A 26,181-nucleotide genomic window follows, 5' to 3' on the forward strand; every position below is an offset into this window, starting at 1 on the left:
CCACCACCAGGGGCGGGGAGAAGGTGGCCCAGGCCCATGGGGCCCCCACTCCTGGGGCTGTGCCTCTTCCTCTCGGAAATCAGCCTGTGGCCAGGACAGCTCTTCCCAGGAGAGCTTCACAAACAGATCCACTGCCAAGCTGGGCAAGAGGCGGTTCCCCAAAACCAGTGTGGGAAGAGGTCTGGGGCCAACGCCAGGGTGTGATCAGAGAGGGGTGGGGCAGAGCTGGAGGAAGGACTTGGACTATTTTTAAAAACTCACTCCCAAAAAGACCACGTTCTTATTCTGATGAGTCAGAAGCATGTGGCCCGGAGAGGGGACAGGACCCCGGGGCCCCAAGGGCCGCCCCCTCGGCCCCTCTGGTGGGCAGTGCACACACGGGCCTTCCCCGTGCAGGCAGGTGAGCGACCCGGGCGCGCACTCAGCTTTCCAAGGAAGGGCAGGCAGCTTCCAGCTGTGGCCGCAGAGGGCGAGGCCCAGCACTGCTGCGCAGGCCGGCAGGCCACAGGGAGCGGAGGAGGCCTCCCTTCCAAAGCCCACTAGGGTCCAGTCTGGCTCCAGTCCCTGTCTTCAGGCCCAAGCTCTGCCTGTCTCAGGGAGGGCGCCGTCTGTTTTGTCCCACAAGAGAGGTCTGGGCAGAAAAGAACCTTTGCAAACTCAGAGCTAAAAATACTCAGCCCACCCAACCAAGGCAGGGCGAGCTGGCCAGGCAGCGTCCAAGGCCCTCCTGAAACACAAGCCCTGCACGCGTCCCAGGGGACCCAGAGGCCTGCGCCACATGGTCCAGCATAGCTCTGGCTGAGCTCTCAAAGCAACCAACCCTTCAGTCCCAACCCTCCCCCGCCCTGTGGCAATGCGTCGCATTCCCCAAGCAAGATGCGCCTCTTGCAGCTGCTCTCTCTTCTCCCCACCTGCGAGGGGGCGAAGGAAATCCGTGTCTTCCTGCCAGCCCCACGAGGGGGCAGGCCATCCCACGAGGGGGTGGGATCAGCCCCATTTTACAGATGAGGAAACTGAGGCTTAAAGATGTAGAGCAATTTGTCCGAAGTCCAGAAGCTCCATGATTGGACCCAAGGTGTGTCCAGGTCTTTTTCCCCAGGGGCAGGCTGCTTCTCCCTCCGCAGGCCAGGGGTCCAGCCCACCCCCTTGTATTTAACGGCACAACTGGGAGAAGGCGCTGCCTGGGGCTGTGGGAAGGCAGCAGAGAGGCTGGACTGGGCGTTGGGGGGGGGGGGGCAGGGAGCCTGGCGGGTGGTGTCAACCACAAACGGCTTTGCCCTGAATCCCGCTGTCCTGGGGTGGAGTTGGACCCGGGACGCGGACCCAAACAGGGAGCTGATTCCAAGCATGGGTCCTCCTTCATTACCAACTTGAACAAGATCCAAACCGGGGCTCACCAACGCAGTAACGGGGCTCTTTGGAACAGGTAACTCCGATGCGGCCCCCAGTCTGGCCCTACAAAGAATTCCCAAACTCCCTCCTCACACTGCTCCTGACCCTTGGCACTGGAACCACGCGGGGCACCCTGAGTGGTGAGCCCACCCCTGCCTCCATCCTGCTCCCAGAGAGGGGCCATCTGCCCGGTGGGAAATGGGGGGCCCCGCGGTACTCAGGGCTGCCCCTGCTCTAAAGCAGTCTCTGGCCCTGTGGTGGCGGGTGGGGGTCCTCAGGTGCCTCCTTGTGCCACCATCGTGCCCCAGGTATCGTTTTGAGGAGCGTGACCTCTGGGATCAAATCTGGTTGGGTCCCGACTCTCCGCTTCCTCGCTGTGACAGTAAGATTGATTCCACTGCTCTGGTCCCTGGCCCCCTCTTCTGCAGGAGAACCACAAGAATCCCCTCCCCATAGGGGACTGTTATAAGGATTAAATGACATAATGGTGCCCACAAAGTGCCTCGCTGAGAGGCTGGAACACAGTAGATGCTCAAGAAATGTTTGTTGAGTGAATTAATGCACAACGACCTCCTTCAACCTGGACAGCAGACCTGGCCAACATGGGTGGTGCCCCAGGTAGAGCTGAGGTCAGTGAAAGCAAGGCTCGGGGCGGGGAGTGGGGGGCAGCTTCTCCTGCAGTGTCGACCGTGCGGCAACCCCCCTGAGGGCAAAGGTGCCCAGTGACGTGCTCCGGGACAGCCCGCAGCCTGCCTGACCCTGAGGCTGACACTCAGCTATAGAAGCTCCCCCCAAAGCCTCCCCCCACCTCCCGCTGCTTTTCAAGTGAAGACTCTAGGAACTGGGGTCAAAGTCAAAAGGGGAGGATCCCCAAACCAGACAGCAATGCGAAGTTCCCTTAGTTGGTGCGAAACACGGAAAAAAACGGAAGTCAGTGCGTGCTGCCAGGGAGACATTCCAACTCCCTGAATTCGTGCAATCACGCAGAGGCGGGGCCCCGGAACGGGCTGCAGAGAGACCCTTTATGCACAGCACCCAGGCCGGAGTTCAGCTCTGGGGAGAGTGCAACTATCAGGTGCCTCCATTCGCTCGCTCGATCTCAAATACATTCTGCTAAATTCAGGGACGAAAGTCCGCCTCCAGGCCATAAACTTAAAGTGACCCCCAGCACGCCCAGGGCTGTCCCTCGGCACGGTGTCAGGAGTATTCTCAAGTGACCTACAGAAAGAGAGCAGGCCTGAGAAAATGGGACCCAGGGCTCTGCTTCTTGCCTGCAGCTCGAACACCAAGCAGGTGCTCATTGCTGGCCAGAGGGGCAGGTGCCCGCAGGGATAGCTGGTCACTCCTCTCCAAGACTGAGCCTTTGCCAGGCTCATCCAAGGCCTGTCCGAGGGGCCCGGGTGTTGGTCAGAAGACAAGGACACCATCTCCTCCCAAATCAGGGTGCACACCAGGAAGTGACTGATGGAGGTCACACATCTACACGTGTACCATCTGTGTTAGAACCGAGTTCTCCGGGCCCCGCTCCTTGCTCTGGAAGTCTTGAAGATCAACAGCATTCAAGGGCACGGGGGTGGGGGGCCAGAAAAGCCAGCCTTCATCTCTCTGGATCCCTCTGCCATCCAAAAACACCCCTTAATCACTCCACAAATATTTACTGAGCATTCTGTGTGCCGGGCAGCATGGAAAGTTCTGGAGATTTGCTGATGGGCAAGACCGGCTTGGTTCCTGCCCTCCTGAAGGCCACAGTCCTGCAAGGAGGCATGTACCACACTACACAGATCCACACATCACTACAAACCAGGATACTATAAGGTGAGGAGGAACAGCAGGGCTCAACAGAAAATTCACTGGACAGCTGCCCATTCTGACTCTCCTCTCCCAAGGCCAACGTTGGTCCCGCGTACTCCAGGTGGTCATCTGATGACCTGCCCGACATCATAACCACACAGAGCCAGGCACCCCAAGACCTGGCGAGCACCGGGTCGCTTGTGCCAGGGGCCCTGCCTCCGGGTGGCCTGGGCCAGGGCACCCAGCTGCTCCGGCCACCAAGGGCCTTCCCACCTTTCAACGGATGCGTGTACTTTGTGCCAAACCAGATCATTTGTGCATCCAAGGAATACAGGATGTTGTGGGCTCTTTTTTCCTCTTTTGCTTTTTTTTGTGGGGGCGGCGGTATTAGATTTCAAAATTTCCATCCCACCTGGAATCAGGCGGTTCATCCGACTGATCCATCTAAGGCAGCCGTTCTCAACTGGGGGTGATTTTCTCCCCCTGGGGAGTTCTGGCCACAACTGGGACATTCTGGTTGTCGCAGCTCAGCAGGGGAGAGGGGATGCCACTGGCACTGGGTGGGTAGAGGCCAGGGCGCTGCTGGACCTCCTCCACGGCACAGGGCAGCCCACCAACACAGTGCCAAGGCGGAAGCTCCCGGTCTCAGGGCACCTGGTCAAGTCCTTTGAGGATCTAGGGCAGATACTGGCCTGTTAATGCGCCGTCATGAGTCACAGGGACACAAAGACCAGAGTTGTTGCCACCAGTTTCCATGGCAGATAAGACCAGGCTACAAGTCTAAAGAAATTGCTATGGTTACCGGTCTGTGGCTCTTGCCCCCAGGCTGTGGGGGCAGAGACCACAACCTGCTTCTCTGTGCATCTCCACCACCTGGCCCGGCCTCTGGAACGTAGAAGGTGGGGCCAGAGGGAGAGGCGGAGGGACAGGACAGACTGTGACCTCTCTGAGCACGGACCACACCGGATGCTTCTCCTGCCCTGGGCACCCAGCACCTTTGTCGGCACCGAGCAGCTGTCTTTCTGTTAATAAATCAACAACCAGCCTGTGTGCTCTCAGAGGCCAGGGGCTGTGCCCCACTCCCCGATGTGTCCCCAAGCCCAGTCTAGCGCATGGCCCAACCCTCAACAGAGGTTCTGTGGGGGAGGTCTGGGGGGCTTCAGGAACACCTGAGAGGGGCCTAAACGTAGATGGGGGGGCCTATCCATCAATTAATGCTCCTCAGTGAACAAAAGCATGGGACATATAGCAATGAGCGCGTCTGAGTGGGAGAGAGGGAGGGAAGAAGGTAGTAAGGGGACCCCCAGCAGGAGTCAAGGGATTACTCCTCTCTCCCCAGCGACCAGGCCCAGGCGTTCCTTCACCCACGAACAGCAATATCGAACGGGTGGAGTCCAGGGCCCAGGCACTGGGCACAGACAAAAGGCGACAGCTCCTTGGGTTATCCAATGCCACCAAGGAGTGCCAAGATCAGCATCTTAATACACCCCATTTACGAACCGCTGGCTAAGGGCCCACAGCTAGCCAAGCCCTTTACCCCTCTCATTACTTAATCTTTATAGCAACCCCCTGAGAGAGGCACTATGATCATCCTCATTTACAGATCGGGAAACAGAGGCACAGAGATGGTAAGAAAGTTGCCCAAGGTCACATGGGCAGTCGATGGGAGGGCTGGGCTCCGAACCCAGGCCAGCTGGTGATGGGGCTGTGCCTTGGAGCTCCTTCACTCCTCGGCCGCCAGCCAGCCGCCAGTCAGCTGGGTTCCCGGGCTGCCTGGCAAAACCCCCGGGATGAGCAGACAGGACCGCAGGGAGCCCCGGGAGCCCATGGGACAGGGCCCCTGTGGGGCAGCACCTCGGGAGGAGAACTGGGGGGCTAGCAGACTAAGTGCTCTGACCCAGGGCCCCCAGAGAGGGTTCCAGCTGCCCTGCCCCCCAAGAGAGCCCCAGCAAGCAGCCCCCTCTGTCCGGGTCCCAGCCCTGGGCTCCTGGAGCAGCCTGATGCAAATGCGTTAAGTCCACCGGGCATTCTTGTCTGAATCCACCTGGGGGCTGAGGGGAGCGACATGTTCCTATGAACATCTGAGTTCACCCAGATCAATCCGACTACCACCCTAGAGAAGGCACCCAGGCAGGGGCAGCCTAAGTTCCAGGCCCCACTGCGCCGACCAGGGTGGGCATGTGGCTGAGAGGACCATGACATCAGTCCAGTTCTGGAAGGACCCTGAGGGCTGGCAGCATCGAATCCCCTCCTAACCTGGCTCCTTGAAAGAGAGCCCACCGGTCCGAGCAGGAGCTCATGGCCGGGATTAGCCACAGGGCCCTGCAGCATTAACCCACTATTGTTTCTGCATCAAGCATTCTGTATTTTCCCACACTCCATCACTCTCAAGAGAGGGGTCTTTGAGAGGGTGAAATGCAACCTGTCAGCCAGCACAAGAATTCCTTCCTGAGGACCCTGACAAGTGGGTGACTCAGAGCACGGACTTTGAAATCTGGCAGCCCGGACTCCAAATCCTGACCCAACATGAGCGGCTGGAGCCGATGTGTGACTTGACCTCCCTACACCTCAGTTTATCCATCTGCAAACTGGATGTGATGTCACTGCTGAGACCCAGTTAAGTAATACACTCATTCATTCATTCAACCCACATTCATGAAGCACCTCCACGAGCCCAGAGCTGTTCCAGGTGTTTGGGATACATCAGCGGACAAATAGGGAGAAGGCCCCCTACCCTGACGGGGCTCACTGAGCCTAGCACTGTGCCTGGAACAGACTGGGTATTCCATATGCACCTGCCCCTGCCCTGAGCCTCCATCACCGTCCCCCATCACACTCTCACATTTGGGTCCTCCCTTGTCCCACATGACGAGGGTCTAAAACCTGCCCTCACTCTGTCTTCTGGAGTCGCTCAGAACAAGGCTCCTTCCTCCTACAGAGGACACCCTCCTGTGAGAACTGTCCCTCCCTCCCCACATCAATCACACCGCTGCTGGGATGGGTTCCAGTGTTCAGCTTACTAGTTCAACCAACACCTCTTGGGTGCCCACCATGTGCCAGGGATGGACTGCCCTAGGATATCACCCGGGGTTGCATTTCCTTCTTGCAGAGTTTGGGGCACACGTGGGAACAAGGCAGCCTCAGCTGACAACCAGGGACACTGGCTCATGTCGGCAATGTACACAGAAAATCAACACTGTCTCTAGAAATAGCCTCCCCGCTTTCCTGCTGGCGAGCATGAAATCAACCTGGCAGTAATTCACCCGAAATCCCAGCCTCTGCCCTCACTCACTACCACTTCTTAGTTCCCATTCAAACTCGGAGCGCTGCGTGGTGATTCACATGTCGTTTCGGGAGATTTCCGATGCTTCAAAGTACAGATCCAGGTCCCCACGTGAGTCCCCCACTCAATCTTGAGGCCGTGGCTGAGTCTGTTCACTGCTCTGCCTGAAATGTCTAGCACCATAGCCTGGCCTCTAACAGGCCTTAATAAGTGCTGGTTGGATTGAATTGAGTAAGAAAACGGAGGCTCAGAGAGGCAAAGTGACTTGCCCAAGGCCACACAGCCAGGCCTGTGCAGCTCTGATGCTTTCCCTCGGCCTCCCTTTCAACTTTCCCACATTTGGGTCCATGCAGCCTGGCAGCTATTAACAGAGCTCTGCTGGGACAGCCTCCCCAGGGCAAAGTCACAGGCCTTCCAGGCCCCAAGAAAGGACAGATAAGAGAGCCACATGGGACCTTATTAGGGAAAAGTAAAAGAAAATAAAACGAAAAGTCTCCTGGCAGAGGAAGGGCCAATCTAGTGAATCATGTGACACAGAATATTCTGTTCATAGCTGGCTCCAGGGCAGGCCAAAGAGGCCAGGGAGCCTGACAGCCCCAGGGACCTGCCCCAGGCAGCTAAGGATGCAGCATCAGGATCGGGTGGGCCTTGGGCTGGGCGTCAGCCTGGTCCTGCCACCAACTCCCACTGACATGGAGCCAGTCACCTCCTCTCCCAGGGTTCTGATTTTCCCGGGCTGTGGAAACAGCCATGGGCCACACTGGGGCTGCCTCCACCTACAGGGCTGGGCGGGGGTAAGAGGAGAAAGCCAACATCTCCTTCTCTCCCCCGCCAGTCTTAGCCCCCACGTTGCACCCCCGACACTGTGGAGCTGATGCTCCTTTCTGCCCCATCTGCCGCTGCCCGCAGAACCATCCCCATGCTATTCCTGGCTCCTGGCATCATGGGGGAGGCAGCCTCCGCTCATCCTGCAGGCCTGCTGGCCCCCGTCAGGCTCAGAGATTCTGTGTGAGGGCCTTACGGAGCACCTACTATGTGCTAGCGGCTTGAGAAATACCATCTCCCGTCATCCTCACAATGGCCCTATGAAGTAGGAGTTATAATTCCCATCTTTCAAAGGCAGCTGCCCAAGATCACACAGCTAGTAAGACACAGGATTCGAATCCAGATTCTGAAGTCCCAAATCTGTGTTCTCATTCTTGCTCATGTGACAGCTCCAGGGGGACAGAAACCGTGGCGGGGCCCTCGGTGTCCCCACAGGGCCTCATACACAGTCTTCAAGGGAAGGCTTGTTTGGTTGGCCAGGAGGAGACTCCCAAACCCCAGCCCAGGCCCCAGCCGAGCCTCACACGCTGCGAGCAGAGAGAGCTCCCTGTGTGCCCACAGTACCACTGCCCTCAGGTGTCCCAGGCTTGGTCCTGCCTGCCAGGGACCCCAAACCACCCGTCCCCACTTCGCAAAAAGGGAATCTGAGGCCCGGGTTCAGAGGAGCCAGAGGGCAACCCTCAGCACCTGTGATACGCCAGCATCCTGGCGTGGTCCTAACAGCGGGAAGGAGACCACTGGGGGGAGAAACCAGGGGTGGGGGGAAGCATGGGCTTTGCAGCCAGACCCTCCCTGTGCCCCACCTCATCTGCCTAGGACACTCCCATCTTCGTTTTGAGCCTTAACACAAACCGACTTTGGGGAAATGTTTCATGGAGCCCACTAAGAGAGCTGGCCACTTGCTCTTCTAAGCACATAACACTGGGTTGGAATCATTTGCTTTATTTTCTGACTTCCCCACAAGACTCCAACCCCAGGCCCATCCCATTAGCTGCGTAAAGCTGAGCAGGCCTCCTGCCTGCTCTGTGCCTCAGTTTCCTCCTCACTGTAAAACAGGGCAGCCCCTGACCACTGGACAGTAATGGCAATGAAAGACCATCACCTGGCTTAGAGCAGGTGCCCTTTCTTCCTCTGGAGGGTGCCCACTTGTCCTGGCCATCAACTGGGGTAGGAGACTCAGAACCTGGCAGTCCCCCAAGCAGCCAGCCCCACAGCTCTACGTTCAGACCTAGATTTGTACGGTTAATATTTACCTGCTTGAGACCCAAATCTCCCGGTGCCTCAGCATGACTGAGTCACTCAGCCCTGAGAATTCAAACGAAGCAGGAACATGAGGTGGGAGGGCACACTGCTGAGCCTCTGACAGGGATGAGAAAGCCCAAGCTCTCTGGGGCACCCAGCTCCAGCCTGGCTGTGGGAGGACAGTCCCTGCCCCCCAGCACCCCTGCAGACCAAGTGCTCTGCCCCACAGCACCCTACTCAGAAGACCCAGAGCCCCAGTCATAGGACGATCCCAGAAACCAAGGAAGCCACGTGAAGGGGAAGGCCAGGGCCAAGAGAGGTGGCCCAAGAGACATGAGACTGACCCTCCGAATCTGTGGGCTGTGGAGGTCGCTGTCCACACCACCCTCATCAAATGGAGATTCCGCTCTACCTGTTCAGACCCAGGTTTTCTGATTTCAGTAATAAGCCCAACACAGAGAACAGGCTATCAGACTCAGCGCTCTAGCCAGCAGCCCTGTGGGGCGTCAATCCCCATTTCACAGATGAGAAACCTGAGCTCAGAGCCTGAGTCAGCTTGCCAAGATCTCTGCAGTTAGTCAGAGGTGGAGGTGGGATTCCAACCAGGTCTTCGGGCTGCAAGAAGAATAAAGATCCAGCCACCCAGGCCGCCCAGCATGACTGCCCCCAGAGCCCCACATCTCAGCTCATGCTCATCGGAGGCTCCCTGCACACCAGGCACTGTTCTAAGTGCTGTACATGTAACAACTCTCCAAATCAGTCCAAGAACCGCAGGACGGAGAGGCTGTTCTATCCCCATTGGACAGGTTGGGCAACTGAGCTGAAACACAGGGACACACAGGACACCCAGAGAATAAGAGGCAGAAGTGGGGATCAGAACCAGAAGCCAAGGCTCTTAGCTGCATCTACTCATACTCCCACCCCCCCACATTACGCTGTCCCCTCACCACTCCCCCTAACAGAGGCAGAGCCCTGAGCTGCAGGAGAAACCTACTGTTGGAAAGCCGCCGTGGGCTCACCAAGCACAGCACAATGGCTCTGACCTTCACAAGGAAGCAGCTGAAGGCTGAGGAGGCCAAGGAAGGGTGAGAGCTGGGAAGGCCCCTCAGTCCCCCTCCCTATTCTCCCCCACCCAGCAGCGGGAGCCCACATGAGGGTGTCATTCCCCTGCCTGCATCCTGTCTGGAGCCCCACGGCCACAAGCTCCTCAGCACGGTGCACAAGGCCATCCTCACCTCCTCACAGCCCAACGACGAACGTTTGCTGACTACCTACTGCGGACCAGGCCTCACGGAGAAACAAACACAGAAAACAAGAGACAGCCTGAGCTCTAGGAGCAGAAGAGACTCCCCTGCCTGCCCCAGCCACCATGACCTGCCTTCCCAAGTGCAAGAGCCTTCCTTGTCCTGGAAGCTGTGCCCCACCTCATCTGCCTAGGACACTCCCATCTTCGTTTTGAGCCTTAACACAAACCGACTTTGGGGAAATGTTTCATGGAGCCCACTGAGAGAGCTGGCCACTTGCTCTTCTAAGCACATAACACTGGGTTGGAATCATTTGCTTTGTTTTCTGACTTCCCCACAAGACTGTGAGTTCCTTGAGGGCAGAAATAACGTCTTTCATTTTGGTCCCTCCAGTACCCAGCACAGTACTCAGCACATGGTAGAGATTCAAGAGATGATGAATGGATGGATCAATGGATGGATGGGTGGGTGGGTGGATCAGTGGGTTAATGGGTAGATGGGTAAATGGGCAAGTTAATGAGTGGATGGTGGATGATGGATGGATGGGTGGGTATGGATGGGTGGATGATGAATAAATGGGTGGGTGGATGGGACGTGGATGATGGATGAATGGGTGGGTGGATGGGTGGGTGGGTGGGTGGGTGAATGGATGGGTGGAAGGTAGATGAATGGGTGGGTGGATGGATGAATGGGTGGGTAGATGGACAGACATATGGATAGATGGGTAGGTGGATGGATGGGTGGGTGGATAATGGATGGATGACTGGGTGGGTGGATGAATGGATAATGGATGAATGGGTGGGTGGATGGATGGACGGATGGGTGGGGGCAGTAAATGGGTGGATGGGTAGATGGGTGGATGGATAAATAAATGAATGAATAAGTGGTGAACAAATGACAGGCGTCCATAAGTAGTGACCAGAGGCACTTCAATCTGGAAATTACTTAAGTTCAGCTACCTAGGAATCCCAGCTTTGCCCCAGGTATTTAGTCCAACCCAACCATTTTCTAGACATGTTTCCCCAACCTGGCCAAACATCCCCATGTAATCACTGTGTATCTCCTTCACCAGGTTGCAGAAGAGGTGACATAATGTCCAAGACTGCATCTAGCCTAACAATTATGTCCTCAACGCCCTCCCCTGGGCTGGGCCATGGCAAGCCTTGACACATGCTTGTTGAATGAATGACAAACAAATGCACCAAAGACCTAGGGAGTTTTTAAACATAGAGATTTCTGGGTCCCAGCTGAGATCTAACTGGTTCCAAGAATCTCTAAGGATGACTCAAGAATTCATATTTTGTTCAAAAGCATCCTGGCAATTCCAGTAACCAGCCAGGCTTGGGGAACACTAGCTTATGGGGAAGAGAGGTCACCAGCTACTGAAGGCTGTGACCACAGATGAGGGCATCTCCAAACAGGGCCAAACAGAGCCATCACCAACCCCAGTGGGCCCTTCTCCTAAGCATTGTTTGGTTCAAAGAGAGTCTAACAGCATTTTAGCATTTTTCAAAGTGTGGCCCTTAAACTACTGACTTGAGAATCACTTAAATGAGGCTTTTTAAAAATGTAGATTTGGGGGCTCCTGGGTGGTGCAGTCAGTTGAGCATCTGACTCTTGGTTTCGGCTCAGGTTGTGATCTCAGGGTCGTGAGATCGAGCCCCCATCAGACTCCCGTGCTCAGCATGGAGTCTGCCTGAGATTCTCTCTCTCCCTCTCCCTCTCCCTCTGCCCCTCCCCACCATGCTCAGGTGCACACGCTCTCTCTCTCTCTCTCAAATAAATAACTAAATCTTTATTTTTAAAAAAATGTAGATTTTAAGGTCCGACCCCAATCTATGAATTTAGAGTCTCTTGGGGTGTGGCCCAAGAATCTGAATTCTTAGCAGGCTGTCTGGACGAGCCTGCAGTACACAAATATATGAGAATCACTGGGTCGTGGGCTCCCCAGGGTGCTAAGATCACCTGATGCGCACCTCCATGCACACCTCACCTTCCGAGAAAGGCCATCTTCAGTGACACCGAGGTGTCACCTGGGAGCAGGTAGGGAGGACGCCAGGGAGGAGCAGAGCCCCCTATGCAGACCAGAGCAGCCTGGGGCCAGGTGAGCCAGGGTCCCTGGGAAGAGCCTTCAGCAGGGCACAGGCTGCCGGCCCAGGACATCTCAGCCTGTTGTGCTGCCCCAGGAAGACTTGGTAGCTCCAATCATGGAAGCCTCCTGCTGCCTCGACCACCAACAGTGATGAGGTAACTCATGCTGGGGAATGGAATGAGCATAAACAGTCTGGGGGGTAATGGTTCTGTGGACCCCAGGGAGACGGGGTGGGGGAAGAGTTGGTTGTCACAGATCAGTGGGGATGTCTCCCCAAAACTCCACTATCAGTCCATAGTGTCTGAGTTTAAAAGTTTAAAACAGTCCTGAGGAACCACCAACATCAGGGTTTCTCAATCTGCATATTCAAGGGAACACCTATGTCTGGAAATATGCTAATAGGGGCTCACAGAAAAAAAAAGTGTTCAGTGGTCCAAGACTATGGAAAAACGAGAGTAGAAATCTGCCCCCTGGAGATTAACAATACTCAACATATTAAAGGCACTGAGAAGTCCTGTAATTTCAGAATTTGCTTAAATCATGATACACAAGAAGCGAGTTGTCAGCAAAGAGGAGGAACGTACCCTGCCCAATGTCACTAGGCCAGGAGGTGGGAGCAGTGGGACTTGAGCAAGACAGCCTGCCCCCTGAATCCATGCCAGAGACCAATGTGCTTAGCATTCAGCAAGATGATTCCTTTCACTGATTACTATTGTTGTGTTTGTTCTGATGGGAGGGACAGTGGGTGGGCAGGACCTGGCGGGAAGTTATGCCCATGAGAGCAGCCAGGAGCTGAGGCTGATGATCCAGCTTCCCGAATCCTCTTCTGTTCCTGCGTCTGCTGCCATTGGCTGTGAGACCTGAGGCAAGTCACAGCCAGCCTCCAGATTAACCTGTTTCCATGCACAAAATTAGGAGCTTGGACTACATGATCCCAGAAGGCCCTTCCAGCTCTAAATGAGTCTCTGACTCCATCATCCTACCTCAGCTCCTATTTCCCTCCCCGCCAGCCACAACCTCTCCCTGGTCCCAAGTCCCTTTCTCTGTAAACAGCCGAGGCCGCTCTCCAGGCGAGCTGCCAGGCAGGGCTGCGCTCTGGCCAATGGTGGACGAAGCACTGTCTTTGCTCTCCTTGCCACTGTCCCTTCACTGGTCTCCACAGCCATTTTGCATTTCCAGAGGGGCCCCTCGTGGCCGTTTCTCAAGCATGGATGGACGGGGTGGATTTTTCCATCTAGAGCCCCAGAGAGATGGTTTTGCAGAGGGCTCCATGTGAGGGCATATGGAGGAGGAAGCATCCCGCACACGTACCCTCGGCACCGCCTCATACACGGGGAGCTCTGTCACCGGACCCTCGGGAAAGTTCGCCAGGCTCTCTGTGCCTCGCTCCCCACGGCCACAGCACAGCCAACGGTATCCGCCTCCCTGCTGGGCACACACTGGGGCTCAATCAATGCTTGCATCATAAGCTGCTTTTTGAGTTGTTTCTTCAATTCAATCTCCCTTGGTTCCCTGGGCAACAGACAGGAAGTAGGAAAAGTGGCAAATGTCTGACTCATGGATTCCTAGAAACCTGAAATCTTAGACTCATGGATTATCTGAATCAGTAGAGACTCCAGGTTCTCAACCTGCCCATCTTGCAGAAGAGGAAATCAAGGCTCAGGGCGAAGTCAGGGATGGGGTGAAATGTTGCCCAAGCTCTCCTGGCTGGTTCAAGGAAGAGATGGGTGCCTGGCTCCCGGCTGGGTGCTCTTCCTCAGGTCCTGGGGTAGTAAAAAGGGCAGGCCAAGGGGTCTGGGATGCTGGGGTTCGCACCCCAAGTCTGCCACAAGTAGCTGTGACATGGTGAATAAGGGGCTTCGGCCGCTGGAGCTCCAAGGCTTCATGATGAAACTTAAGGGGTCAGTGGGGCGGGCAGAATGCGGGAGCCCCCACAAGATTCTATCAGGTGATGTGCCAAGGAAGGGCTCGGCTGAACAGAGTCCGACAGGGATGGGAGGGGTTTCAAGGGAGGGCTCCAGAGTCTGGTGGATTGGGGTTCAGGTTCTGCCATTTACTAGTTGCGTGGTTTGGGGCAAATTACTTGCCCTCTCTCTTCCTCAGCTGCTTCATCTATAAAATGAAGAAAACAACTATGCACACCTCACGAGATTGCCACAAAGAACTGAAAGAGGAGTAATACGCGGCGCCTGGATACTCTGGGCCCTCAGCAAGCGCTGGTTATTCAATCCTTCGCAATCACATTTAATCCTCTCCCTGCCTCACAGCTGAGGTAACCAAGGCTCCGGGGAGGCCAGACACCTGCCCAGAGTGCTGGGGCTCAGAAGGGCCGGGCTCTGCTAACGGCGCCCCATCTCTCCTGGTGCCCCCGACGATGAGGCTTCTGCCCAGCAGCTGTCAAATACAGCCACCCTCCCTAGCAGGGAGACCGCCTCCCGCACTGACCACCCATGACCTGGCCCAGCCCCAGAGGGTTTTCCAATCACTCACTGCGGAAGAAGCCAGTCCCCAGCAAACTGCTTTAAAACAGCCCATGGGGCTCTGGCTCCAGAGGGCAACTCCCAGTTCCCAGCAACGGCCCAGTTCCTCCCTCCCAGAGGCACCACCCATTCTCTGAGACTGCAAAAAGGCAACATCTGCAGGCACAAGGGGATGTGCGGATGGTGACTTATCACTGGAGCCCCAGTGAGCCCCTCCCAGGGGCTACTCACCACCTGCTTCCACCCCGGAGACTCTGGTTGTTTCACTCAGGGGACTGGTCCCCCAGCCTGGATGCCCTGTTACGCTGTGGGACCTCAGGGAAGTTGCATAACCTCTCTGAGCCTCAGGAACATTTATAGGAAAGAGAAATGAGCAGTTTGGGAAGCACTAATGAAGCAGCAGGGTTGGGATGCCTGGCTGGCTCTCGATCTCGGGGTCATGAGTTTAGGCAAAAGCCAGTGGCCACTTTCTGTCTCATCCCGCGTGCAACTCTCGATCTTGGGGTCATGAGTTTAAGTCCCACATTGGGTATAGAGATTACTTAAAAATCAAATCTTAAAAAAGAAAGAGAAAGAAAAGAAAGAAAGAGAAAGAAGGAAGGAAGGAAGGAAGGAAGGAAGGAAGGAAGGAAGGAAGGAAGGAAGGAAGAAAGAAAGAAAGAAAGAAAGAAAGAAAAAAGAAAGAAAGAAAGAAAGAAAGAAAGAAACGGCAGGGTTCACAGACTGATCTAGGAATCGGAGAGCCTGTAACAGCCTCCAAAGGTCTCCCTGATGTCTCTTGTCCCTTCCAACCCAGTCTCCACCCAGAACAAAAAGTTCTGGTCATGTCCCTCCCTCGCCTGAAACACTTGACTGGCTCCCTATGATGCTCAAGATAAAGGGCAAACGCCTAGTGAGATACACAGAGCAACTCTGCGGCAGCTTCCAGAGCTCCCTCCCTGCAGGACAGGGCCCCACTAAACGCTCATCCCCCCAGCCTTTGTTCATGCCTGGAAGCCTTCTGCCCCGCTCCCCGAACTACCTCTTGGCTGCTTGGCTCAGACACTCCCCTGGGACAGCCCTCGGAGCCCCCACACCTGGGTTAGGCACTCTCCCCTTTGCATCGCTCACCTGTCTGCCTCCCCCACCACAAAGAGGGTAAGCATATTTGATTCGCCTAGCCCAGTGGTGCCCAGCTCCCAGGAGGTGCTCCATAAAGATGCGTCAGGAGGAGGGCAAGGACAGGCCGGTGAAAACGCTTAACTCACCCGCTGGCTTTGGAGGCCTCCTCTGCAAAATGGGAATGTTGCAGGACGGGCAGCTAGCGGCCTGGGTGTGTGGCCCCCCACCCTGCTTTTGTAGCTGGCGAGAGCCTGCTGGCTTGGTCTGCCACCTCTCAGGGCCTCTCCCCCCGGGGGGTGAGAGTAACTCCGCACGCCAGTCAGTGTGGGGACTCAGTGAGCTCCTCCTCCAGAGGGCTCAGTTCAGGGCCTGGCACATAAAGATGAATGCCTTGCCCGGGCCTCGGAGAAGAAAACTGGGAGGTGAGCGTGAGGCCAGGGGCCGCCGGACCCGGCCGGGCCGCTGCAGCTTCTGTTGCAGGGCCGAGTTCTTCCAGCACCACACTCCCAATGGGCTCCAGGGCCCCCTCCGCACCGACCCGGCACAGGCCCGGCCCCAGCAGCCCAGTGCCCCGAGGAATGTGAGTGCCACCAAGTCGGGAAATGAGGGCTCGGCCCCGCTGTGGCATCTCAGACAGACCACGGAGCTCTTGGCTCCCAGCTCCCCCGCTGGACAAGAGCCGCCACAGAGCGCCTGCCTCCCTCATTCTGGGGACCCAGCAACCTCAGCCTGCTCTCTCGGTGGCTGTGAATGACCACCCCCTGGAGTGGGCAGTCTTGGCAGGACTGGACCCCCACCTCCCACTTCCCCTGGTCAAGCTTTCATGGAGAAGCATGAGGCCATTGGACGAGACTGTCCCCAGACCCCCATCATGTATAATCCAAATCGACCCCATTGTCTCCCACTCCCCGAGCAGCGTGTTTGCTGCCGCCACCTGGCCACCCCCACCTCATGTCACCAGTCCCACCCTCTCCCGTGTGCCTACAGGGCCGGCTCCCCTAACTGCCCCATGTGTCTTGTCCCCTCTCATCCCCAGGAGCAGTCCTGGCCACCAGCACAAACCATTCTCCCAGGTCCACCCTTCTCTCCAACAAGACACCTTTCCCGACTGCCCCTCGCCTACCTAGCACCTCACACGCTATCCCCACGCATGGTCATCTTCCTTGTCTGCCCGGCCCTCGAGTGGCTGCCACTTGGGATTCGCGCCCCATCACTCCCCCAAAGCCACTCTTACAGAAGACCTGTGCTGCCTCCACGTGCCCAAAACCAGTGGCCACTTTCTGTCTCATCTCACGTGGACTCTCAGTAGCCGGCAGCCCTGCTGACCATGAGCTCCTTTCCAGAACGGTCCCCCATATCCGCTCCCCAGACACCCCACTCTCCCTTCTCCTTCCAGCTACCCTTCTCAGCTCCTCTCCCGGCTCCCCGCCATCCACATGACCAGACCTCTCCTCCACACCTTCCCTCTGGGTGCTCCCACCTGCCCCCACTATGTGCTAATGGCACCCCAGCCCATACGTCCAGTTCTCCTCCCTGCAGCCAGAGCACCCTGCCCAAATCAGAGCCCACAAGGCTCTGGTGGGTGGTGCTGGGTCAGTGAGATGGCACGCGGGCACCGCGGGCTACCTGTGGGCCAGGCTTCATCTTGCTGAGCTTTGTGACTGTCGCTCAGCCCATGGCACCTACTCAAGTGCTTCCACATAATAGGCACTCAGTAAATTATTTTTGAATAAGTTACCTGGGAAAACGTAAATTTCCTAATGGAGTTATTAACAGCTGGAATCTTGGATTTGTTATGTCCTTAATAAAGGTATTTATGTGAAATGAAGAACACAAACTTCCAACGGCTTCCTGTGGCATCTAGATTAACCATCCTACCTGCTTGCCTTCTTTTTTTTTTTTTAAGATTTTATTTATTTATTTGACAGAGAGAGATAGAGAGAGAGGGAACACAAGTAGAGGGAGTAGGAGAGGAAGAAGCAGGCTTCCCGCAGAGCAGGGAGCCCAATGCGGGGCTCGATCCTAGGACCCTGGGATCACGACCTGAGCCGAAGGCAGACGCTTAACTAACGACTGAGCCACCCAGGCGCCCCCCTGCTTGCCTTCTTAACACTGCCTTCGTCCCCTTGCCCGCTGCAGGCTCTGGGCTTTCTGCTGCTTAAACAGGCCAAGATCACTCTGGCCGCAGGGCCTTTGCATTTGCCGTACCCTTGCCTGGAATACTTTTCCCTCAGTTCTCTGTCATTCAGTCTCAGCTTAAATGTGTCTCTTCAGAGAGGCCCACCTGACCACCTCCAGCTAACAAATTCCGCACCACATTCCCCACGCATACCCCCTCCACCACCAACCCAAGCCCCCAGTTATTACCATCACAACACATCAGCTTGCTCCCTTCACAGGCCTAATCCCATGACAAGCAGTTCATTTCATTCATTTGTTTGATTGGTTTGGGACTTGTCTCCTTTCCATCACGAAAGCTTCACAAGGGCAAGGCTACTGCCTGGTCCCCATTGGAACGACAGCCAGTGCTGCTAAGCTCTTTACGGGGCCAGGCGCTGTCCCAAGCAGCCTGCCTGCCCTCTCGTTACGTCCTCCCACCCTGGGACACAGCTGCCTGGGTCACCCCCATCTTATAGATGAGGAAGTCGGAGCAAAGAGGGGCCAAGTGAGTTGTCCAAGGTCTGGTGCAGAAAGAGGCTCAGCAGGGGCTACGTCCCCATCTATGCCCGACACCCAACACAGGCCTGACCTTTTAAAACCCAGGGCTCGCCGAGCGAGCAAAGCACTCACGGGAGAAATGAACCACGCGCACCACAATGTTGAGAGAGATTGTCTTTGGGTGGCAGAAGAAAGGGCGAGCTTATTTTCTTCTCTGTTTTCCAAGTTCTCCGCACTGGTCATGCAATACATGCATAATTTCAAGTAAAATAAACCCGTACTTTAAAAGACATTCAAAGATTCTGGGTAATGTCTGGGTTCAGGAATATTTGTCTTCCATTTCCAGAGACTGTTATTCCTCTATTTAATTTAAACCATTGTTTTGCTAGGGAAATTGAATAAAAAGCCCGCATTTTTAAAGCTCCTTCCAAGTCAGCCCACTTCAAACAATGAAGAGAGGGAAGTATTGGGAGCTGATCCCCGCCTTGTGTGCTAGTGGCTGGAGTTCAGGGGCGCATACCAATCAGGCAGCCACTGGAAGGGGGAGTTCTGCGGGGAGGCCAGGCTCCCAAGGAGGAGTAGGAGGCCAAAAAGGCCGCCTCACCTAGGGTCCTACACACCGTCCCAGGGACGGGCCACCCCAACCACCTGCCCTGCCCCAGACTGGGGGGGTCTACCTTCAAAGAAGTGGGACATGGGGCTGGGTCCACCCATTGGATAGAAAGGTCCGTGGGAAGATAAATCCCCTGGCAGAGGGCTCAGCGCCAGGCTCTCAAAGAGAGGTGGAGACAACCCGTGCTTCCGGCCAAGTGGTCAGCTCCACTTCCCTGTTCCCCACAGCACGTGGGCACCGCTGCCTGCTGGGGACATCAAAGGCACGGCCAGACCAGGCCCCGGATGCGGGGTTGAGATCTGGGGCTCTGGGCGGAACAGAATGAGGTGAACTCATTCCGCTGCTTCCAGCCCTCCCAACTGCGTGGCCCTGTCCTCCACCTCATTGGGAGCAAAATGGAGAAGATGTTACAATCTACCTAGCAGCGTGGCTCAGGACCAAACAAGCTCCCGTGAGCCACAGGCCTGCCACTCCATAACTATGAGCTCTCTCCATAAATGCTAGCCTTTATTGTTAGCTCCTTCCGGACACCAGGCCCAGGGGGCCCATTTGGGCAGGTGGCTCTGTTCTTAGCCTTGACCCAAAGCCACAGGGTGATGAACCCAGCCTCGTGGGTTAAAAAACACACAGTAACTTCAAACAAAGAGTAGTAAAGTGTGTTGGGATTACAGACCTGCTGTGCATTCTCTCCCTGCCCTCCTCAAAGGGAAGAAGAAAGCAGCATAGAGGAGGAAATCCATTGCAGAGAGATCTCAGGGCCTACCTGGCTCCAATGCTGCCTCTTACAGACACTGTGTCCTTGGGAAAGTCAAGCAACCTCTCTAAGACTCAGTTTCTCCATCTGTAAGGTGGGATAAAAGTACCCACCTGCGGTATCAATATGGGAATTAAATGAACGGATGCGTGAAGAATGCCTGGCGCATACAGGCATAAACATGGGTTGCCTTTCAACAAACAAGCTCACAATTACCTGCCTATCTCAAGGGTTGAAGCAGCAGAGGCAACCAGAAATACTGGGTAACCTAAAGATCAGTTACTTTTATCTTTGGCTTTTCTGGTATTATTGAAGGTGGGGGGAGGGCAGCAGACTCACCTCCTCGATTCTCCTTTGTTTGGCCTGATATCAAAATGAAAATCTTTCCAAAGGCTCCACGAGCCACAGATACCAGGCTAGAGCAGCAGCAAGCTTCGGGGATAAGAAAAAGATACCGAGAAACTTTAAAGCTTTGCAGGGGCAGGGGTGATCCGCAGGGCACAATGCCCCTGGCGAGCCAGGCTTGGCAGGGTCTCTTTGCCGGTTCCCAGATGTCTCAGGGCCCCCTGACTTCAGGCTTCACCACTTCCCGTGCTCTGCCACAGCCCTGCAGACTTCAGGCTCACCTGACACCAGAGCCAGGCTGATCTCCCAACAGCTATGCCTCTGAGCCTTTGCACATGCTGTTCCTTCTATCCAGACCCTTCCCCTCTCCCCACCCCATTCTCCCGCTATTCGCGGCACACGCCTCCATGGCAGATAAGTGTACCCGTGTCCATCTCCCATCCAGAGCTCTCAGATCGTACGAGAGCTGCAGCTTGTCCATCCAACAGTCTGACTCTATGTCTCACGCTGTCCCTGAACCCATAGGGATGGGTCACGCCTGCTGTTGTCTAAGCCAGGCACAAACAGCTCTAGCCACCCGTGTCCTGGACATCACATCCTCACCAGCCCTGAGCTGTTTGACTTGTCCACGGTCTTCGGGCACCACCGCCACTTTGCCTCCCAAATGCCTGGGTCACCTTGAGTGTGGTTATTCAATCAATGGCAAAGCAGGCCCTCAATTAACTGGGTCTTATCCTCATCCCATCCCCCCTCTCTCTGGACGCACTCTAATGTAACAACTCGGTTTCTAGAGTGGGGAGCTCGTTTGAGGGCAATTTATGACCCCCTACAACCACAGGAGGCCCAGCCCAGCAGCTGCCCCTCCCACTTTGTACCCGTGAGGGCCTTAAACTAGCCCTAGGGAGGTGTCACACCAGAATGCAAGCCCCAGGGAAGGGCTGTGCCCAAGTTGCTCCCTGCTGGATCCCGTTGGTGTGCTGGTAAATATTTAACAATTGGCTCTCAGCCGGGGAAAATACCTCTGACTTGCAGTATACCAATTTCTGTGGTATAAATACTCTCCCTGTGGCCAGTTTCAAGCTACTAAGGTGACATCAGTAACCACAGAGCTGGGAAAGGATGTGCAAAAGCACATCCGTGTGCACGTTATATACATATATACACAAAGAGACGCACATATATATGCATACGCATACATATGTATATATATGCATGTAATATATACACATACAAAAGACACTACCACAAAAACAGGCAATGGTAAAATACAGTGAAATAACTAGAAAGTACTACATTTTGAGTATGTCACCTTGTCTTTAGCATAATTTATTTAATTATAAGCTTATATAGTAAAAATTTTTATAATGGCTGTTTAACGGCCAGCTCACAAAATTCCTACAATTGAGCAATCAGCTCTCGTGCTTCAGTACAAACGGGCTCCAGGATACCAGGGCTCAGGGCCCTGCACGGGCTCTGCAAGGATAGGTCACTCTGGGAAACAGGACCCCATAGGAAGGTGGCTTTGATGCCCTCCACCAAGGCAAAGAAACTGAGCTGGGGCCCGGAAGGCACAGTGGGATGGAAAGAGAACGCTGGCCCACTCTGCCCCCATTTATGACTCTGATTCTCGTTTCTGGACTTCAGACCCCTTGAGGATAAGGACAGTGGCTCGCTCACCGCTGTCAAGCCAGGTGACAAGAATACAAAGGCACTGAAGACAAGCTCGCAGAAGAAAGGAGGACTGGGCATTCAGGGAGACTGAGGCTTGAGTGCCCCACGAACTAACTGTGACCTCAGGCAGTCACTTAAGTGCTACGTTTCACCTCTTCATCTGTAAAATGGGTACGAACCCATTTTCCCTGCCTAATTATCAGGGCTGCCATAGAAACAGAGAGATAGTGGATATGAAAGAACAATATACCATTATCACATTTATATAGGATATATATTTCATAGGACATGTGTTTATATTATTCATGTATATACTCTCACCTACTTTATCTTTTCAAACTTGATCTAAGAAGATTATATTCTTTCTGCTACGTTCCTGTTTTAAGAGGTCACATTGGCAAAGGAGCTAGCCCAGCAGCTGGCACTTATCAAATATAAAATATGTTAATTAATTTAGAGTTTATCTAATATACAGTAGGCCTCCTCCCCCTTACACTAACCTGGTACCTCGGCCCCAAGGAGTTCACTAGCTTTCCCTCCTCCCTAGACTCCCCCAAAGAGAAAACCTGAAACAGCACAATTTAGGAGCCATTGGTCACCCATATCCACTCAATTGGCAACTATCTATTGAGTACCTACTATGTGTCAGGCACCATTCTAAGCTGGTGATCAAGGACAGACATGGTCCCTGCTCTCGAAGGCTTACCATCCTCTGGGGGGTATAAACAAGCCACCCCCACTGGAATGAGGGCTCTAAGAGCATCATGAATGAGAATTCTTTTTCCCTTTTTTCAGTAGGCTCCATGCCCAATGTGGGGCTTGAACTCAGGACCCAGAGATCAAAAGTCACATGCTTTACCGACTGAGCCAGCCAGGCACCCCGTGAACAAGAATTCTTGAGCCAACCTGGCTGACCAAAAAAGAGCCTCCTGAATGAGGAATGGAGAAGTGAAGGATGGGGCAAACTTAGTGGAGAGAGGGAAGAGCTGGGGGAAGGCTCTCTGGCAGAAAAGGAAGGGGCAAGGGACCTCGGGAACGTGAGCGTGATGGAACAGAGTGAGAGACCCAGACACAAAGTGGGGCCTCACAAGCCACAAGGAGGGTTCTGAGCTTCACCCTGAGACCCTGAGAAAGGAGGATAGCCCCTAACCCATGGTCACAGGGAGCTTGGACATCTCCAGACTGTGCCCTCCTTTGTAGTCTATGCCTGAGGCCAGGACACTGGGCGGGTGCTGTGCTGGGGCAGATGGACGGATGGACGCTGCAGCTGATGGCCATTCGAGCAGGGCCTGCAGGGAAGGGCTGAGCATTTTAATGAGCCTGTCCTCTCTCCCCAGCATCCGCAGGGGAACAGATGGGGCTCCAGGCAGGCAGGGCATGCCTTCCCCCAGCTGAATCCCTCAGGAAGGCCAAGGACTTTGAGGTTATATCTCAGCTCCAGAGCCAGTGGAAAGTACAGCCCACCCCCCACCTCCTCCCTGCTGTGGCCTGAGACAGGGTCCTCAGGCTATCGAAGCGAAAAGAAGATTCCTGACCCCTGCCCCAGGACCCCCACCCTGGGAGAGAGAGGAAGTACCAGCCCCACACTCTCCCACATCGGGCCTGGGGGCTCCCCCTCAGAGACCACCCCTGGAGGCCAGGAGGCTAGCCTTCATTCTCAGCAGGGCCCCCACCCCGGACACACTCCCCTGCCTCGAGGAGTGTCCAGGCCTGACCTCATTCTGCGGCCGTGGCCTTCCAGCTGACCGGGCCATCCTCTCCTCCCACACTTCCTACTTTGTGAGGCTGACCCTGTTCTACCTCTGGGCAGGGGTCCAGGGCGGGAGAGGCCAGCCCAGAACAGAGGTGACAGGAGCATCCCCTGACTTCGTGTAATCCCAGGGACCCCCAAGGTCAGCACAGGGAGATGGGGACCACACTGGCTGCAGGACCTGAAGGCCTGGTGAATGGCCTGGACAGTGAGGCACCTGGTCTCTCTCTCTTTCTCTCTCTCTCTCTCTCTCTCTCTCTCTCTCTCTCACACACACACACACACACACGCACACACACACTGATGCACAAAGAGCAGTCAGGAGTCATGCTGAAGGAAGGGGCACCCAAGGGACACAGAGACTGGGGGTGAGGGGAGCAGTGAGTACACACGTACACGCAAGAAGTACCCACACTCACACTCACACTCAAATGACACAAGGAGAGACACACTGAGAGAAGACCCAGGCTCGGGGGCCTCTCGCACACCCAGGGACATACCCACGCCACGCAGGCTCCGGGACGAAGGGACACAGAAGACGCCGCTCCTGGGGACACACACTCACACCAGGGCCACGGGGAAGGCCCGGGCTCCGGACTCGCACACCCCGAGGCACGGCGACACACACTCGCAGCCACACCCGGGACCCCGGCGCATGGGGGGGTGGGTAGCCCAGAGACCCCCGGCAGCCGGCACGGACGAGTCGAGGGGCCCCGCCGATGCGGGGCGGTGGGGACCCCGGCGCCTCGGCGACGCCCGCTCGGAGCCCCGCGGCCGCCTCGCGCACTGCGCCCCCCGCCCGGCCCCCGCGCCCCGCGGGCCGCACTCACCGGCTCCGGCCGCCCGGCTGCGCCTTTGTTGTCCGCGCCGCTCACAAAGCGCCGGCGGCCGCTCCGCGCGTCAGCTGTCCCGGCGGCCGCGGGCGCCCAGGGCCGGGCGGCCCCAGCCCCGCGCCCCAGCCGCCGCCGCCGCGCGCGCCGCCGGAGAGGTCGCGGCCCGGCCGGGAGTGCGCCCGCCGCCTCCGAGCGGCCTGGTCCCGCCGCCGCGCACGGCGCGACGCGGCGCCGCCCCCGCCCGCCCGGTCCCCGCTCGCCGCGGCTGAAGTCACCGCTTAACCCCTGGCGGCCGGGCCCGCGCCGGGAGCCCCGCCCGCCCGGCCGCTCGCGGCGCAGGTGGGGAAACCGAGGCCCGCGGGGGCGGGGCCGCGCCCCGCCCCCCGCCCCCCGCGTCCGCTCCCGCCCGAAGCTGCCCCGCGCCGTCCCGCTGCCCCGGGTCTCCCGCGGGAAGGTCCCGCGCACGCTCCGGCTGCTCGCTGCTCCTCCCTCACTTCCAGGAGTTTGCCAGGGCTTCCCGGAGAGGGTGAGAGATTCCCGGGGGGGTGGGGGGGTGGGGAAGGGCTGCGCGGGCCCCCCCCCCCAGCCCCTCGGTGGCCTGGCCCCCTGGGTTCGGGTGACCGCAGCCCCTTGGGGGACTGCGGGGGCTTTGAGATCACGCCCCTGAACTGACACCATCCCCGCCGAGTAGCCCCACCTTCCTGATGAGAACACTGAGGCTCAGAGCTGAGAGTAGCCAAGCCAGGAAGTGGTGGGTCGGAGATCCTAGCCCTCCCCTCCCTTCCAGACCCCGAAGCTGCCAAACCCTAGTTACTCCCTCCCGGAATCCCAAAGAGGGCCTCCGGATATGATGCAATTAATTATAGTTATCAGGTCATTAATTAAGATTATCCCTGTTGTTATTAAACAGTGCCCTGCAACCTCTCTCTTTGCAACGAAATTCACACTCAGGCTTATCAGCAATTACTCCCGGGTTGATAATAATGAGTTCTGCAGCCTCCAGAGGGCACAGGTGTATGTACACTGGAATCTTTGTCAGTCTGTGTTGGTTCATTCAGCAGAGCCAGCAAAAACATTTTTCTTCACTACTCCCTCTTTGCGAGACACCAGCCTTAGGGGCTAGGAATGAAACAAGGAACCAGACAGACCCCAGCCCTGCCCCCTTGGCTCTCATTGGCTAGGAGGAGACAGAACTAAAACAGGTCACTACAGTGAAGTGAGACAAACCACGCTCTCTGAAATCATCTTATTCGTTGATTCGTTTGCTTGTTTATTGTCCATCTCCACACAAGGATATAAAGCTCCATAGAGCCTGTCCTAAGAGTCGTTCATAAAGCATCTGAAGCCCCAGGCCTGGGGTAACACTAGGCCCACAGTAAGCAGCCGGTAAATATTGGTTGAGCACTTACTATGTTCCAGACATCATTCTAGGCAGGAGGGAGACATCAGTGAACAAAACGGGCATGCCCTCCGCCCATCTTCCACTCCCGGGGTGAATAAACAAGGCCCGTGAGAGCAGACAGGAAAGTTTCTGGAGTGCCAGGGTTAGGGGCTAAGGGCAGGCCAACCCAGAATGTGCCACTTAGGCATATTGGTTATTTTAAATAAAAGTTACTTAAAGGAGAGCCTGTTTAAGAAGGGTATTCAGACCCTCCTCCGTCCCCCTGAAAGTAGGAAATAAATCTCCCATGTGAAAGGTACCCACTCTGTACCAAGAGATAAAGAGACATCTCTCTCACCAGAGATGCAAAATGTAGAGGCGAGAAGGCTATAAAAACAACCCTTGTTGCTAATTTATTTTTTTCCAATTTATATATTTTTTTAGTAAATTATATTACCCCAGCCCAATTTCTGTTTAGAATTCCTTACTAATGGAAGCCCCCCAAATTAAGTTTTCTTTGTCCTGTCAATTCTTCACAGATTTTTGGAGGTTTTGGGTTTTTGGGTTGGGGGGTTTATTTTGTTTTTGCTTTTATTTTTGTTTTGTCTCTTTACCTAAAAAGTATAGAAAGTGCCTGCACTGGTCATTTCTTTAGGTCTCAATTTCATGATTGGGCCTCTGTGTGCACGTAATAAAACTTTAGTTTTGAGGTGCCTGGCTGGCTCA

The 26,181-nt window shown here is 55.7% G+C and overlaps 1 protein-coding gene across 7 annotated transcripts in view; it reads right to left on the bottom strand.

Moving 5' to 3' along the window:
- The window catches only part of ARHGEF10L (Rho guanine nucleotide exchange factor 10 like), a 144,190-nt gene extending 119,966 nt beyond the window's left edge, over nucleotides 1–24,224 (bottom strand). For 5 of the 7 annotated variants that reach the window (XM_078073745.1, XM_078073744.1, XM_078073743.1 and 2 more), the window contains exon 1: nucleotides 24,072–24,223. The gene's annotated coding sequence lies outside the window, so the exon portion shown is untranslated. Of the gene's footprint in view, nucleotides 1–24,071 lie in introns of all 7 variants that reach the window. The other 2 variants (XM_078073740.1, XM_078073739.1) reach the window with 1 other exon arrangement.
- Nucleotides 24,225–26,181: the final 1,957 nt, after the last annotated feature.

Source organism: Halichoerus grypus, chromosome 5 (assembly GCF_964656455.1).
Source record: "Halichoerus grypus chromosome 5, mHalGry1.hap1.1, whole genome shotgun sequence".
NCBI lineage: Eukaryota > Metazoa > Chordata > Mammalia > Carnivora > Phocidae > Halichoerus > Halichoerus grypus.